The sequence below is a fragment of the Setaria viridis genome, chromosome 8, assembly GCF_005286985.2.
Source record: "Setaria viridis chromosome 8, Setaria_viridis_v4.0, whole genome shotgun sequence".
Classification (NCBI taxonomy): Eukaryota; Viridiplantae; Streptophyta; class Magnoliopsida; order Poales; family Poaceae; genus Setaria; species Setaria viridis.
In genome coordinates, this window is record NC_048270.2 from 11,997,361 (window position 1) to 12,015,312 (window position 17,952).

Below are 17,952 nucleotides of genomic sequence, written 5' to 3' on the forward strand. Positions count from 1 at the left end.
CGCCGGCCTCTCCACCCGCGCCGCCCGGGCGGTCTCACCGCCCGCCGCCCGCGCCGCCCGGGCGGTCTCACCGCCCGCCGCCCGCGCCGCCCCGGTGCCCCGCCGACCTCGCCGCCCGCCGCCCACGCTGCCCCAGCGGATTCGCCGTTTCCGCCACCCGCGCCGCCCCGGTGCCCCGCCAGCCTCGCCTTCCGCCGCCCGCGCCGCCCCGCCGGCCTCGTCGCCTGGCGGATTTGACGCCCGCGCCGTCCCGCCGCCAGCGCCGCCCCGCTGCTTGCGTCGCCGCCTGTGCTGTACGGTGCGGTGTGGTGCGCGTGACCGGATAGGACTCCTGAAGGAGTTTGGTCCTTAAAAAAAAATCTCTACGCCGCCGCTTTGTATTGTGCACGTGCGTTTCAGAAAAAAAAAAGCTTGCGCCGCTTTTCTTCTGCGCTCTCGCCGTCGCCCACCACTGTTGTACTTGCTCTCGCCATCGCCATGGCTCCTTCGGCTCCTTCGTCTGGTGGTGTCCCAGTGTTACATTGCCCGGTCCTATTCAATGGCAACAACTATCGCGATTGGGTTCCTCGTCTACGGATTCATATGCGTGGTCTTCGTCTTTGGGAGTTTCTTACTGGCGAGTTGCCTTGTCCACCTCGTCCTACTGCTCCTACATACCCGGTGCTTTCTGCGAAGCCAGTGATTCCAGAGAAGGCTACGGCTGAAGAGATGGATCGGTTGCTTGCTACTCATGATACAGATGTGGCGAAGCTCCTTGCTGATTATGATGATGGCCTTGCATCCTATGAGTCTCAGTTTACTGCATACCGGACATGGGTTGATGAGGATGCTCGAGCTGCTTCTATTCTCGTTGCTAGCATTGATGACAGGGTTTCGGCTGATATTATTGAGCTTGATTTTGCACATCAGATGTGGGCTTTTCTTCGCACACGTTATGAGCCCACTAGTCAATCTACTTTTCTTGCAGCCATTCGTCAGGAGCAGCTCGTTCGACAGGGTGATGGTACCGTTGATGATTTCTATGGTCAGATTTCTACTATTTGGCGCCAGCTCGACACTCTTAGTCCTCCGTTGTCTCCTAGCACCTGCCAGTCCTGCCTGGGTCAGCAGCAGGCTCTTGAGCTTCGTCGCACCTACGACTTCTTGACACGTCTTCGGGATGAGTTTGAGCCCCTTTGTGCACAGCTGCTTGCTCGACATCCCTGTGTCTCCCTAATGGAGGCTCTTGCTGTTGTTCGTAATGAGGAGACTCACCTTCTTACTGCTGGATTGATGCGATATTCTTCCGTTTTGGCTGTCAGCTCCTCTACTCGTCCTGCGGTGCCTTCTTCCGAGAGTCGAGGGGGTGGTCTTAAATGTGATTGGTGTGGCAAGGATAATCATGTGGAGGCCTTTTGTTACAGGAAGAAGAAGGCTCAGTCTCGTGAGGGTCAGTCTCGCCGCGGTGGACGTTCTTCACAGGGTCCTAGTGCTCCTGCTGGTTCTGCTCGTTCTTCGCTGGGTGCTAGTGCTACTGGTGGTTCTGGTTCTGGAAGTCCTCAGAGGAGTTCTGCTGGTTCTGAGACACAGGAGATCATCAGGTTGCTCAGTCGCCTTGTTACCTCTACGTCACCAGGCGCTGCGGGTTCTGTGACTCAGCCGTCTGCACCTATAGGTTCTGCTGCTGCTTCGCAGTCTTCCGCTTTGGGATCACCTTCCACATCTACTCCAGGTATTTGTCCATGGATTCTTGATTCTGGTGCTTTGTTTCATATGACTCCTGATTGCACCTGTCTTTCTTCCATACGGTCTCCACTTGGTTCTCCTACTGTTCATACAGCCGATGGTTCTTCTCTTCCTGTTGTCGAACATGGTACTCTCCTATCTGACTCTTTTCATGTCCCTAATGTTTCTTATGTTCCCGATCTGACCATGCAGCTCATGTTCGCTGGCCAGCTTACTGATCATAACTGTCGTGTCATTCTTGATCCTGATTTTTGTTATGTTCAGGATCGTTGCACGGGTCAGCTGGTTGGTACTGGCCCTCGTCGTCGTGATTCTCAGCGTCTTTGGGAGCTTGACTGGCTTCATCTTCCTTCCGCTGCGCCCGTCAGTCTAGTTGGCTCCGCTTTGGCTGCTTCGTCGACCGCATCTTTTGATCAGTGGCATCATCGCTTGGGTCATCTATGTGGCTCCCATCTATCTAGTTTGATTCGTCGTGGTCTTCTAGGTTATGTTTCAGGTCATAAGTCCTTAGCTCAGTGTCAGGGTTGTCGGTTGGGCAAGCAAATTCAGCTTCCCTATCATTCTAGTGAGTCTGTGTCATAGCGTCCTTTTGATCTTGTTCATTCGGATGTCTGGGGTCCTGCTCCCTTTGTTTCTAAAGGGGGCCATCAATACTATATTATATTCATCGATGATTTTTCTCGTCATACATGGATTTATATTATGAAACACCGTACCGAGGCCTTATCCATCTACAAGTCTTTTACTTCTATGATCCGCACTCATTTTGACACTTCTATCCGTGTCTTTCGTGCTGACTCTGCAGGCGAGTACCTTTCCATAACTCTTCATCAGGTTCTCTCTGAGCAGGGCACTCTTGCTCAGTTTTCTTGTCCTGGCGCCCATGCTCAGAATGGTGTGGCCGAACGCAAGCATCATCATCTCCTTGAGACTGCTCGTACTCTTCTGCTTGCTTCTTCTGTTCCGCCTCACTTTTGGGCTGAGGCTGTGTCTATAGCCACTTACTTGACTAACATTCAACCTTCTTCTGCGCTTCATGGTGAGATTCCTTTTGAGCGTCTACTAAATAAGGTGCCTGACTACTCTAGTCTTCGTCTTTTTGACTGTGTGTGCTATGTGCTTCTTGCACCTCATGAGCGCACGAAGCTGACTGCTCAATCTGTCGAGTGTGTTTTTCTCGGCTATAGTTCTGAGCATAAGGGATATCATTGTTGGGACCCAGTTGGGCGTAGGATGCGGATTTCTCGGGATGTTATTTTTGATGAATCTTGTCCTTTCTATCCTCGTCCTTCTTCTGATGTTTCCCTGGCGTCTTTGGTCGATCCCCTCTCCTTCTTAATTTTACCTGATACTTCTATTGCTATCACCCCTTTATCACGTCCTCAAGTGGTCCCCCCTGTAGTCTCCTCGCCTACTCATCGTGCTGATGTACTTCCCCCGGAGTCTACTTCTCTGGAATGTCCTACTGATTTTTCTGTGAAGCCACCGGTGACACATGTCTATACTCGTAGCGTTCGGCCTTCTGATGTGCCATCTTCTTCTGATGTACCATCTTCTATTGTGCCCTCTTCGTCTGATATGCCTTCTTCTCCTACTGAGGCTTCTTTTTCAGAGGATTCACCTCCTGAGCCACTTCTGCGTCGTAGTCATCGTCTTCGTAGGCGTCCTGATTGTTATTCTCCCTTTGCTTATGCTGCCACTATTCTTTCGGAGCCGTCCTCTTATCGTGATGCTCTTCCTCATCCGGAATGGCAACACGCTATGGCTGAGGAGATTGCCGCTCTTGAGCGCACTCACACGTGGGACCTTGTTTCTCATCCTGCCAATGTGCGCCCTATTACATGCAAGTGGGTGTATAAGGTCAAGACTCGCTCTGATGGCTCTCTTGAGTGCTATAAAGCTCGTCTTGTTGCTCGTGGTTTTCAGCAGGAGCATGGTCGTGACTATGATGAGACTTTTGCTCCAGTTGCGCACATGACCACTGTTCGCACCCTTCTTGCTGTGGCCTCTGTTCGTGGGTGGTCCGTCTCTCAGCTTGATGTCAAGAATGCCTTCCTTAATGGTGAGCTGCGTGAGGAGGTCTATATGCAGCCGTCGCCTGGGTATTCTGTTCCTGAGGGTATGGTTTGTCGTCTTCGTCGCTCACTTTATGGGCTAAAACAAGCTCCTCGTGCTTGGTTTCAGCGCTTTGCCTCCGTGGTCACTGCTGCTGAGTTTTCTGCTAGTGCGCATGATCCTGCCCTGTTTGTACATACTTCACCTCGAGGTCGGACTCTTCTCCTTCTTTATGTTGATGATATGATCATTACTGGAGATGATTCTCAGTATATTGCCTTTGTCAAGGCCCGTCTCAGTGAGACGTTTCTTATGTCTGATCTTGGTCCTCTTAGTTTCTTTCTTGGGATTGAGGTTTTTTCTATGCTCGAAGGCTTCTATCTATCTCAAGAAAAGTATATTCAGGACCTTCTTGATCGGGCTTCTCTTACTGATCATCGGACTGTTGAGACTCCCATGGAACTCAATGTTCATCTTCGCGCCACTGATGGTGAGCCCCTTGAGGATCCCACTCGTTATCGTCATATTGTTGGGAGTCTCTTTTATCTTGGTGTTACTCGTCCTGATATCTCTCATGCTGTGCATATTCTGAGTCGGTTTGTTTCAGCTCCTTCTCATCTTCATTATAGCCATCTTCTTCGCGTCTTACGTTATCTTCGTGGGACCATTTCATGCCGTCTATTCTTTCCACGCTCTAGTTCCTTACATCTCACGGCTTATTGTGATGCTACATGGGCTAGTGATCCTTCTGATCGTCGGTCTCTTTCTGCATATTGTGTTTTTCTTGGTGGTTCCCTTATTGCTTGGAAGACTAAGAAGCAGGTAGCAGTTTCTCGTTTGAGTGCTGAGGCTGAGTTGCATGCTATGGCGTTTGTGACGGCAGAGGTGACTTGGTTACAGTGGTTGCTTGAGGATTTTGGTGTTTCCATTTCTGTGCCGACTCCTCTTTTGTCTGACAGTACCAGAGCTATCCGTATTGCTCGCGATCCAGTGAAGCATGAGCTTACTAAGCATATTGGTGTGGATGTTTCTTATACACGTTCACAGGTTCAGGATGGGGTTATTGCTCTTCAGTATGTGCCTTCCGAATTGCAGCTGGCTGATTTCTTTACCAAGGCCCAGACTCGTATTCAGCATAGATTTTTCCTCTCCAAACTCAGTGTTCTTGACCCACCATGAGTTTGAGGGGGGTGTTAGATGTATATGTACTGTTGGTGATTTACCTTTTCTATTAGGGGGTTTTCTGTATATTTTTCCCTTCTTGTACATGTATATATATGGGCCTAGAGCCCCTGTTATGAATACAAGTGCTATTCCTAACATGAAACACCCTGCAATTGTTGCGGACGCCATGACTGGGTTGGATAGTAGCAGCTGCAGGTTTAGCTACTTCATTTGATCAATCAGACTCGTCAACCTTTCTTGTGCATTTATATTGTAAAAAAAAACTAGCTCCAGGTGGCACGTGATCATTTAGGACATGCCACGGGAGCGCATCTGCTTTTAGTATTTAATAGTAATATAATGCTGATTGACCCCCAAAACTGTTCGTTGGATGTAGACGTATCCCAACAGTACTAAACATGTGACAGATATTTGCTTTCTAGAATCCGCAAGTTCTTCAGATTAAAGGTAGCTCAATTGTCTAGGTTAATTATGGTAAAACCTATCTACCCAGGTTAAGTTCTAAGCTTAACTTGGGTGCTTGTGTTTTATTTATTAGATTTATTTTAAGAATTAACGGTGCTATTCTTTCAGTGGTACATGTTGTACCCGTCGACAGTGACAGGTGACCGTTATCCAAGAGGTACTTTAATACTATTGATGCTTTTTTTGGTCAACAAACGAATTGCGCTAGCTCGCATGTGCACCAAAAATCACCTCGTCAGCGTCGCTGAACCAGGCCGGTAGACCGATCAGGCAGGCCGGTCAGACCGGTCCTTACAGAGCCACTGCGAAAACCTAAGATCGCCACCTGGGGAGGGACCCTATTGGAGGTGGCACGTCTAGAGTTGCTTTGAGATCGGTCAGGCCACTCAGAGCTTCCTCAACCACCGTCGAGACGGAGGAAAGCAAAAGGGTTGGAAAAGCTAGGGTTTGGAGATATAAGGTAAAACATTTGTTTGACGATTGGGTATTAGCCCTCAATTGGCTAGGGCCCTCTATATTTATAGAGTGGGAGGTCTTTTCCTGCAAGAAAGTTCCGTTTCAACTCCAATTGAACCAGGACTCTCGATTTCTTCTCGGACTAGGGCAGACCGGTCTAACCAGTTAGGGAACCTGATCAGGCCGGTTTCGCCTGCCAAATCGGCTTTCGAGCCTGATCGGCGGCGCTGCCACTTTTGGGCGTCAACACATGCCCCCCTGTTTCTTGGTAAAACTTGCGTACCAAGAAATACACCAAAGGATGATGGACTCCACCGGCCATTTGTTCTGAGGGCGATACGTCATTAAATCAGCCATACCGCTTCTATGCATCTTGCCAAACACTCGGATGATACTTCTTCAAGTACTTCCCATTCAGAGCTCTAGGCAGCTGAAATCCACTTAAAGTTTCCACCATATAGGAATTGCCATGAAGCACACTTGTAATCTTATATGGTCCTTCCCAACTCAAAGACCACTTCCCAAACTCATTACTCTTAGCCCCTATAGGCAAAATTGTTTTCCAAACCATATCTCCCACCTGAAATGTTTTGGCTTTAACTTTTTTATTGTATGCTTTAGCCACTCGAACTTTATCCCTTTCAATCTTAGCCAAAGCTTCCATTTGCTTGTCGATCACTTCATCAATATTTTCCATCATCAAAGCATAATAAGTATCGAAATTAAGATTATCTTGCTTAGCTAACCTATATGCACCCAGATTTACCTCGACGGGCAAAACGGCTTCTTGGCCATAGACAAGCTCAAAAGGAGTAACCTTAGTCACGCCATGTCCAGAAATACGATGAGCCCATAAAGCTTTAGATAACACCTCGTGCCATCTTTTAGGATTGTCTTCTATCTTCTTCTTGCTAAGCTTAATTAATATCTTGTTGCTAGACTCGGCTTAACCATTAGCTTGAGCATAATAAGGAGATGAATTGAGCAGTTTAATACCATAAGATTCCACAAATTCACCCACCTCTTTGGATATAAATGAAGTCCCTTGATCAATGGTCAAATTTTGAGGAATACCAAATCTGTGTATAATATGTTCCTTGACAAACCCAATCACCTCTCGATGTGTCATTTTCTTAAGGGGAATCGCCTCAGTCCACTTGGTAAAATAATCAGTAGCCACAATCACAAAACAATGCCCCTTTGACGAAGAAGGGTGAATTTTACCAACGAAATCCAATCCCCATCCTCTAAATGGCCACGGCTTTATAATTGAATGCATTGATGCAGCAGGCACCAACCGAACGTCCCTGAACTTTTGACACTCTTCACAACCTTTGTAGTAGCAAAAACAATCGGCTATCATATTAGGCCAATAACAATCAGCTCGCTTGAGGAGCCACTTCATCACACGAGCCAATTGATGTGTACCACAAACCCCTTCATGCACCTCTGCCATAGCTAACCTAGCTTGATCAGAATCCAAGCACTTCAAAAGCAATCCATCAACTATCCGACGATATAACTCATCGTCCATCAACACAAACTTGAGCGCCCATCGTCAAACCTTTCTATCAACCAAGCACTTAGGATCCTGTAAATAATTAGTCAGAGGTATTCTCCAATCATCCACTTCGTCTTTAGCAAATTTGGGATGATTCATAGCTGAAGTGGACTTTTCTCCAGACAGACCGGTCAGACCGGTTAGCTGGACGGTCAGACTGGTCAGACCGGTTTCGAAGGCCGGTCGAACTGGTTCCTCTAGGACATAGCACTCGGCTCACAAAGCTTCAGCTTTCTTTCATGAAAGTTCCTTTTATGGACATTATAGACAGACGCTTGCTGTGCCAGAGCATTAGCCCTTAGATTCTCTTCCCTGGGTATATGATAAATAGTAAATTCATCCATACAAGCTATTATGCCTAAGCATTTATCAAGATAAGCATTTAAAAACCCGTCTAAGCATTGGCATACCTTAGACACTTGTTGCACTACCAGCAGAGAATCACCATAAGCTTCAACATGTTTAACCCCCATCTCTTGAAAAATTTCCAAACTAAATAACAAGGCTTCGTACTCAGTTTGATTATTGGTACACTTATGATCCAACCGGTTAAGGAACTCAAAAATAGCCCTGTTGGGTGAAATAAGTACCACACCAACGCCGCAGCCACTTTTGCAAACTGATCCATCAAAGTGCAACTTCCAAGGGGTAAAAGGGGTAAAAGTAATATAACCGACATTCAAATAAAGTTGCTCATTAATCCTATGCTCAACGATAAAACTGGCTACAATTTGTCCTTTCATCGATTTCAACGGTTCACAAATGAGATCATATTCGATGAGAGCATAAGCCCATTTACCGATCCTACCACTCAAAATAGGTTTTTGCAACATGTATTTAATTATGTCAGTTTGACAAGCCACTATGCAAGTATTTGATAATAAATAATACCTCAACTTGGTGCAAGCATGATATAATGATAAACACAATTTTTCAATAAAAGTGTACCTCGTCTCAGCATCTAATAGTCTTCTACTAACATAAGTAACAACATGCTCCTTCCCTTCGGTTTCTTGAGTCAAAACAGCCCCAATAACACCCTCTTCGGCAGCTATATATAATTTAAAAGGGATACCATGCTTCGGAGCCTGTAGAATGGGCGGTGAAGATAAATAACTCTTAATTTCCTCAAATGCTTCTTGCTGTTTTGCCCCCCAAGTAAAATCAGTTTCATTCTTCAACCGAAGTAAAGGAGTAAACGCATTCACCTTCCTGGACAAGTTGCAAATAAATCTCCTCAAATAATTCACCTTGCCCAAGAACTTCTGCAACTCTTTTTTGCAAGTAGGAGCTTGTAATTTTCTGATAGATTCAATTTTCTTAGGATCAATTTCAACTCCTTTCTCATGCACTACAAAGCCCAAGAACGTCCCAGTCGATACACCAAAAGCACATTTGAGTGGATTCATCTTTAAACCATACCGACGCATTCTTTCCAATGCAAGTCTCAAATTAGCCAAATGGGATTCAGACCCGGCCAATTTCACAACAATGTCATCGATATATACCTCCAGCACTACTCCAAGCAAATCATGAAAATCCAAATTCATAGCCCTTTGATAAGTAGCACTAGCATTTTTTAGACCAAACATCATAACAATCCACTCAAACAAACCGACAAATCCCTGACACACAAAAGCCATTTTGGATACATCCTCTTCGGCCATAAAAAATTGATTGTATCCAGCATTGCCATCAAGAAAGATAATCATTCTATAACCAGATGCAGCATTAATAAGTACATCGGCTATAGGCATAGGATATTCATCTTTAGGCGAAGCCCTATTAAGATCTCTAAAATTAATACACACACGGAGCTTGCCTGTACCTTCCTTTTCAATAGGCACAATGTTAGAAACCCAAATAGCATATCGACAAGGCCTAATAGACTCAACATCAAGTAACCGATTGATTTCCTCTTTCACTCAGTCATAAATAATAGGATTAAAACATCTAGGAGGTTATTTATGAGGCCTAAAACTAGGTTTGATAGGCAGCCGATGCTCAACTAGCTTGCGGCTTAAACCAGGCATTTCAGTATAATTCCATGCAAAACAATCGACATACTCTTTCAATCATTTTATTAAATTGGCCTTAAAAACAGGCTCAAGATTCTTGTTTACAAATATCGGTCTTGGTATAGTACCATCAGCAATATCCACCTCCTCTAAAGGATCGACCGACGTAAACCCTTGTTCTAATTTACTCATGTCATCAAGATCTTCAATGGCTTCACACATATCGTTCTTTCGCGCCCGATAGTGCGCTAGCCTTTACTGCAACCATTCTAGATTTGCATCAATTATATCATATGTGATGAGCTAGCCAACCATCAATCGGCTTTAGTATAGCAACAACAAAGCTGTCCTTTGTGCAACTAATGTACTCACAATTAGAAAGATCTACACCAGATAAGCATCTAGCATTATCATGAGCACTCATGGTAGAACTATCGGCCACAGCAACACAAGCCGACGTATCACCATGAACGACCTCCACTTTGTCGCCAATCCACTGAATCAAGCATTGATGCAACGTAAAAGGAACACATTGATTTGCATGTATCTAATCACAACCCAAGATCAAGCTGAAGTTACCTTGTGTTTCGGTGATGAAGAAAGCAGTAGCCAACGTCTTACTCCCAACGGTGAGCTCCATAGAGACGACGTCTTTAACTCCCATAGGCTCGCCTCCTCCCACACCGCTAACAGTCATGCTGGTCTTGATCAGCTCCTCATCTGAACCTCCCAATTTCTTGAACAAAGAATAGGGCATCAAATTTACAATTGCTCCTCCATCAACCAACATTCGAGAAATCGGTTTCATAGCTTCAGCTGACTTCATTTCAAGTTTCGCTGTGATGACCTCAGAGTTCCTGTTCACCTACACTGTCGGGATACGAGGTAGGCTACACTAGCGTAAATCAAAATTTCTACCGCGTATAACTAGGAAGAACTGCCGTATAAGGATCACGGGATTACCACTCGACGCACTACTGGTGCGGAAGATGTAGATATGCGTCGATGCAGTGAAGACGATCACGTAGTCGTACGTAGTCGATCAACGTAGTCGTACGTAGTCGATCACGTCCAGCAGCTCCTCAGCAGCTCGTCCACGTGCACAGCAAGATCGCCTCCGGTACCGCGGCTCGTCGTCGGCTCGTCGTGGCTCGTCGGCGGCTCGTCGATGGCTCGTCCAAGTGCTGCAGGCGCAACACCTCCAAGGTATCCATACGTGCAGGGAGGAAGCGTCGCAAGCCGGACTGCTAGATCCGCGAGTTGCAACAGGCGAGGGCGTGGGAGGCGCGGCAGGTGTGTTTCGCCAAAAGGTGTAAACCCTAGGGCGCCCCCACCCCTCTATTTATAGAGGTTCCTGATGGGCCTCTGGATCCGAGGCCCATTAGTACTCCTAAACCTAATCCAACTCGGATCAGATCCGAATTGGGCTTCCAACCCCTTAAGTGTGTGACCCTATGGGTTCGGTTACGTATAGACATGGCCCGAGTACTCCTACTCGGCCCAATAGTCGGTAGCGGCCTCTAGCAAGACGTGCCAACTCCTATACGCACACGAAGATCATATCAGACGAACCATCACAACATAATATACATGCTATTCCCTTTGCCTCACGATATTTGGTCTAGCTTCAAGCCGACCGCTCTTTCTCGATCCTGTGATTCGGAATCCCTTTGTAGGTTAACTCTTAACCGTACGTAGCATGGCCATGCATTTTCGGATCCGATCACTCGAGGGGCCCAGAGATATCACTCTCAATCAGAGAGGGGCAAATCCCATCTTGATTGACCATGTCTCATAGCATGCTTCTTGACAAACCCGAAAGCTACCTTTATAACTACCCTGTTACGGCGTAGCGTTTGATAGCCCCTAAGTAGATCGATCCACATCTAGAATACATGCGACAATCTCAGGTCTAAGGACAAAGCGTATATGTTGTTTAAAGAGAGAACTACTTCTCGTGTTGGGTCAGTCCTAACACATGTCTCCACATGTGTCCACATTATTAGTTCAACATCTCCATGTCCATGACTTGTGAAACATAGTCATCAACTAATACATGTGCTAGTCTAATATTCATGTGTGTCCTCACATGAACTCCGACTAGGGACAACTTTAGAATAACCATACAAGTAAAGAGTTTCACATACAATTCACATAATTGCAAATCAATTCAAGTAGCCTTTAATGGATATTCAATGAACACAACATACAAATCATGGATACAAATGGAATATCATCATCTCTATGATTGCCTCTAGGGCATACCTCCAACATACACATCACTTGGGGGCTTAAGGCATATGGGTACCCCATAGGTCCCTACCGACCAGGATACTGGCCGAACCTGACAAGTGGGCCCACCCGACTAGGGCGTGCGGGCTAAGGACATGAAGATACTTGGAGTACAAGCCAAGGAGGCTGGGCGATTCAAATCAGCCCGGATATTGCGGGATACTTGCAATACGACTCAGATTACCTTCCACGTAACTACCGAGTAGATTAGATTTAAACCGACTTGTAAGCCTTGGTTGTTAGCCTATATAAGGCGGCCAAGGGCGCCTCCCGAGGGCAAACCAATGAATCCAATCCCAGATCCAAAAATTTTCACGCACCAGCGCAAAGCAATACAAACCAGGATACACGACGTAAGGTATTACTCTACAGAGGGCCAAACCTGTCTAAAACTCTCGTGTCCCTTCGTGTTCTCGCAATCACCTTCGAGTTTTTATTCCACAATCGCCCTCACCTACAAATCAACAACTTGGATAACCCCCTGGTGGACTGCCAGGCTACTAAATCCAACAACCAATCCAGATAAATCTTGTGCAGATTGTATACCTTAAGCATTTTGACTTCTAGAAGTCTTAAAATTTAATTCCACGTTTTCAGGCGCCACATTTCCAGGCGCGCGGAAATGCTGCTTTCTGAGCACCCCATCTGCCTCAAAGGTAGCTGTAAGCATTTATTATTTTCCTTGGTTACTAGGTTTATTGAACAAAGTATACTCCTTCCAACTAAAAAAACATGATGTTTTACGCCAATCCCAATGGGGAATTTCATACCAAGAGTGTCCATGTGCAGAAGGGCATTATTGGTGATTGTAGTCATTCTGTTGTACTATTTTGACTTTTTTTAATCTCATAGTCAATATAAGCAAGAGAGAACACACACGTGTGTTAATTTTCTAAGTTAAACTTTTCTAGCTTTTACTATCAATATCTAAAAAAGCATACAGATTCACAAGTAGGCCTGTTCACCAGTTTGGTCCAATCCGTTGGAAGCAGCTAACCCAACCCGTCTTAACCTATGAAAGTGATATTGGGCGGTTTGAACGGTTTTCAGGTTAAGCCCATATATCTAGAACGGGGACGCGGGGGGGTGGGGGGGGGGGGGGGGGGGGGGGGGGGGGGTTGAGGATGAGGAGACCGCGGCTTCTCCTGGCAGGAACGGTGAAGACGCCCCTGTGGTGGGCTCCCCGCCGCAGCTATGAAGGAAGGCAGAAGTCCAACCTTCCACGCAGTGAAGCCTCCTTGGTGACGAGGACGAGGAAATCGCAGCTTCTCCGTGCAGCGGCCGCAGAAGGTGAGGAGGTCGTGCCTTCTCTAGGCAGCGGACATAGAGATCAGGACATCCCTGTGACCCAAGTTCGTCGTCACAGCAGTTAAGGAAATCAGAGATCCATTCCTCGCAGTGGAGTTTTCATGGAGGCAACCCAAGGACAGGTAAACTGCTGCTCAATCCATAGTAGCGCTTGATTCTTGTTGCTCGGTTCTTGTCAACATTAGGGAGCGATTGGGTAGGATTTTGGTGATTAGGACAGGATGAATCATTACGATTTTTGGTTCTTGTCAACCTTTCTTACAGAATGATGATGAGATAAATGTGGAAAATGAGAAATGTGGGGGCGATTGGTTAGGATTAGGGTGATTAGGGACAGGTTGTGTGAGTACATCCTGGAATTGAGGGATTTCAATGTTTCTTGCTACCTTACTGATTGATGTTTCCTGCTCTGAATGTCGCATAGTTAACTATACTTTAGTGTGTCCGTATGACACTATATCAGAAACTTTGTGGTTGTGATTCTCCAAACATTCTGTGATAGTCATTATGAGTGAACAACCATCAGGTTTCTGAAATGTACACTCGCTGCAACCACAAGGTATGGGATGAACAGCCAGCTAGCTCAGTCAAAGTTGGATTAGCTCAGTCAGAGTTGGATTCAGTTGTGCTAGTCATTGTGAATTTAGGAAATTAATATTAGTAAATGGATATTTCTTTATGGTCAGCAATGGAAATGCGGCACTAACTGCCTTAGTAGTCATTGTGTCCTATTCTCTGATGAACCCTAATCAGCCTAGCTGTTGATTAGAGCCCATAGTTATCTGTACTTTGGTACTATGTCTGTATGATATTTATCATTTCAACTTTCTGTAGCTGAAGTAGCAGTACTGTTATTTTTAAGTTTTAAAGTTTTAAGTAGCTGCATCAATAATATCTGAACTAAAACCTTTCTTGCAGAATGGTGATGAGGTAAATGTGCAAAATGAACTCGATTCAACTGCATCAACGCCACCATCTCCAGTGGTTGCAAGGTCAAGGACTGAATATCAAGGCAGAAAAACAAGCTTGGAGGGATAAACAGAGGAGTGAACCTTCATACACTGGACGCAAGGGGCAAACAAAGGAGGTATTATTCTATTTTCTAACTTATGTATTATTGTTAGCTAACACTGATAATTTATTCTTAGCATATGGTCAAAACTACAATGATAATTTATTAATATTTATTGCTACAGCAGGTATATAGGCAGCCCAATACCACATCAGTGAAAATTACAAAGCATGTGCAGATAAAGAGAAGGCATGGTTCTAAAGCAAGTTCTGATGTTTGGGATCATTTTACTCCACATGAAACAGAAGATGGTCCAATCGTAGTATGCAATTATTGTCATCAAGTTTATACATGTGACCAATCTTTCCATGGTACAAGCACACTTCGAAGACATGTGATGAATATATGCACATCGTCTCCATTCGGGACCCAGAAAAGCGAAGAAAGATAGTTGAACAACAGGATCACCATTTCGTATAGAAGATTGTCGTAGAGCACTTAGAAAGATGGTTATACTTGATGAGATGCCTTTTAATGTCGTAGAAGGTGAAGGATTCAAGGAATACTCGAAGACACTTGAACCAAGATTTGAGCTACCTTCGAGAATTACTGTGGCAAGGGTTGCATGAAAGTTTACTTGGAAGAGAAAACAAGGTTGAAGAAAAGCTTGAATGGACATCGGATTTGTCTCACAACAGATACTTGGACGTGAAATCAAAATCTTAACTACATGATTTTGACTGGTCATTGGGTGGATGATAACTGGAAACTTCAAAAAAGGGTTTTGAACTTTTGTGTGGTACCTGATCACAAGGGGTAAACACTTGGAGAAAAGATTGAACAATGCCTTTTAGAGTAGGACATTGGCAACATATTAACTATTACCATTGGCAATGCTTCTTCAAACAATTCTGCAATTTCTCATATGAAGACAGTTAGCAAGGATTGGTAGGGGGTCATTTTAGAGAATGAGTTCCTGCATATCAGATGTTGAGCCCATATTGTTAATCTGATAGTTAAAAGTGGACTAAAATTAAAATTCATTAGTAGCTCTATGACAAAAATAAGAAATGCTGTTCTATATGTGAGATCCTTTCCTGGAAGATTAGTTCAGTTCAAGAAGTGTGTGGAAAAAGAGAAAATTTCTGAGCGGAACCTCCTCTTGTTAGATGTAGAAACTAGATGGAATGCCACTTACCTCATATTGGAGTCTGCCGTAAAATTCGAGAAGGCATTCTTTAGATTAGCTAAAGACAACAAAAGCTATTATGATCATTTTGGTGCAGATGGTATTCCAGATGCAGTGGACTGGGCATATGCAAGGGAATTCCTTATGGTTATGAAGCCATTTTGCGATGTGACGGTAAGACTCTCTGGTTCGCAATATGTGACATCGAGTATCTTTTCCCATGATTTTATCTCCATACATGACAAGCTAGACAAACTATCTAGAATAAATGACCATGCTTGGAGTATGATGGTTGTACAGATGAAAAAGAAATTTGATAAATATTGGGGAAATATTGCCATCATGAATCCATTGTTATTTATGGCTGCTGCTTTGGACCCAAGGTTCAAGCTGAAATTTATAGAGTTTTCCTCTAAAATTATGTATGACAAAGTGAAGGCAAAGGAATTTTGTAGCTCAATTGAAGCAGGGCTCAGTCGCTTATATGATTTTTTATGTTGAGGCTGCTGCTGGTACTTAATCATATGGTGCTAGAAACAACAGTCATCAGCTTCCAATCAATATTGAAGAGCATGTCGATGACATTTCTCACAGCTTAGTGTCACAGTTTACTCTTCACCTCGCAGAGATCGAAACCAGGGAAATCAATTCAAAGTTATCAAGATATCTGAAAGATAATTGCGAGAAGAACACGGAACAGTTTGACATCTTGAATTGGTGGAAAGTGAACTCCAGTAAATATCCTGTATTGTCAAAAGTAGCCAAAGATGTTCTTGTAGTACAAGTGTCTACGGTAGCTTTAGAGTCTGCTTTTAGCACCAGTGGTCGAGTGGTTTCTCCCTTTCGGAGCTCTTTCTCATCCAAGATGATTGAGGCACTAATATGTGCACAAAGCTGGCTACGTTCATCGCCTAGCACTACACCAAACTCACCTAGCACTACACCAAACTGGATTTGCCTTGGCGGCCAAGATTTTACTTGGCGGCCAAAATTGAGCTGCCAAGGAATATAACGTTTCCTTGGCAGTGGCAGAAAACCGCCAAGAGAATGTAATTTCTTGGTTGTTATTATAAACTGCCAAGGAAAACTTGGGTTGCCTTGGCTGTTTATGCAAGCTGCCAAGCAAAGGATGGATTAACTTGGCTGTTTTGACGAACCGCCAAGAAAAAGATGGGTTTTCTTGGCTGTTTCCACGAACCGCTAACAAAAGGATGGGTTGCCTTGGCTGTTTTTAGGAATCACCAAGAAAAGCATGCATTTAGTTAGCTGTTGTCATCAGCTACCAAGTAAACAAGGTATTTCCTTAGCCATTCTTTAATGAGCTGCCAAGTTAATAATTCATTTTCTTGGCGGTTTCTATTGAGCCGCCAAGTAAATTTAATATTTTCTTATGTATATTTTAAGCCAACAAGCTAATTGCCGATTGTATTGGTGGGATATTTCTTATGATACATGCATTTGTATGTTAGTATGACTAGTTTGTCTTAAACTCTTAGGTGGTGATCTTGCTTAATAGCTACGAGGTCATTGTCTCGTAAGTATATACACCCAGACTCAATGTAACATATACATCCACTACCCTCTGTTGTTGCTCGATGACCTCAAATTGTTTGCATGTCCTCCACTTCTCCACCCTCCGATTCCATGCCCATCGGCACACATCTTTGCACATACGGTCATCCACTTAGGTGCAGTTGGTACCTCACCGTACGTGCAGTCGCCTAGTACTAGGAAGTTGGTTGTGCCCTTGTCGAGGGGCACATGACACTCATGAAGGGAACAAGGGTGAGATTTGCAACACGACTGACTTAATCGTTAATGATAGTCTATTGCATCTGGACATCAAAAGATGACTACACGATGGAGCAACCACATATAAAGGATGCACAATATCACCTATTTGGGCCACTAATGAACTGAATTTGAATCATACAATTAAAGAAACAAACACACCAGTGAGAAGATAATGAATTATTCTCTAATACATAAACTCAATCTGGTTAGGCCACATGCCAACAAAAGCATGCAAATACTGTTTTATAGGTTAATTTGTTTGGGTGCGTGTTTCTCATGTGCTGCATCCCTACCGATACAGACTGTTTAAACTATACATAAACAAAATGTGTATGACAGCATGTATGAATGGAATTGGTTCTAGTTTAACTCTAAACACTTTGGTGGCACGTACAAGCAGGTTGAGGGATCCTGATCTTCCTTGTCAATGCCAAAACACTGCCGCGAGCAAATATTCCATCGCCCAAAGACTGCAACACGCCCGCGAGCGAGCCTACCGCATCACACTCCCGCCCAACGGGGCCAAAAATTCACCAGTCCCACATGCGTACCCGTCTGGATAAGAAGAAACCCTAGCTCCCGCCGCCGCCTGATCCTCTCCCTCCCGGCGCCCTCCCCCTCCCACACTCCTGCCACCGCCCCCTCCCTCATGCCTCAGTGCTATGGCTGCCACGACCACGGTGGTGCTCGTGGCTGGGCCATGGTCAAGACCCCCTACCTGCCTTGCTTGCTTCTTGCTTGGTACGTACACTTCATCTTTTTCTTGAATTAGTTTGTTCATCTTACTCCCTGCGATGTGAGAAAAAATAAAGTCCACATGAGATAGATTCTTGATTGATTTCTATTGATCGAGGCTGGATTAGTTTTTTATTCCAAAAATAGGTTTGAATCC

At 44.8% G+C, this 17,952-nt stretch overlaps 1 long non-coding RNA gene across 1 annotated transcript; it reads left to right on the forward strand.

Moving 5' to 3' along the window:
- The first annotated feature begins 12,885 nt into the window (after positions 1-12,885).
- LOC117833842 (uncharacterized) lies at positions 12,886-16,114 on the forward strand. Its single transcript, XR_004635569.2, has 3 exons — positions 12,886-13,187; positions 13,984-14,152; positions 14,265-16,114. It is a non-coding gene; the product is annotated as an uncharacterized lncRNA (long non-coding RNA).
- Positions 16,115-17,952: the final 1,838 nt, after the last annotated feature.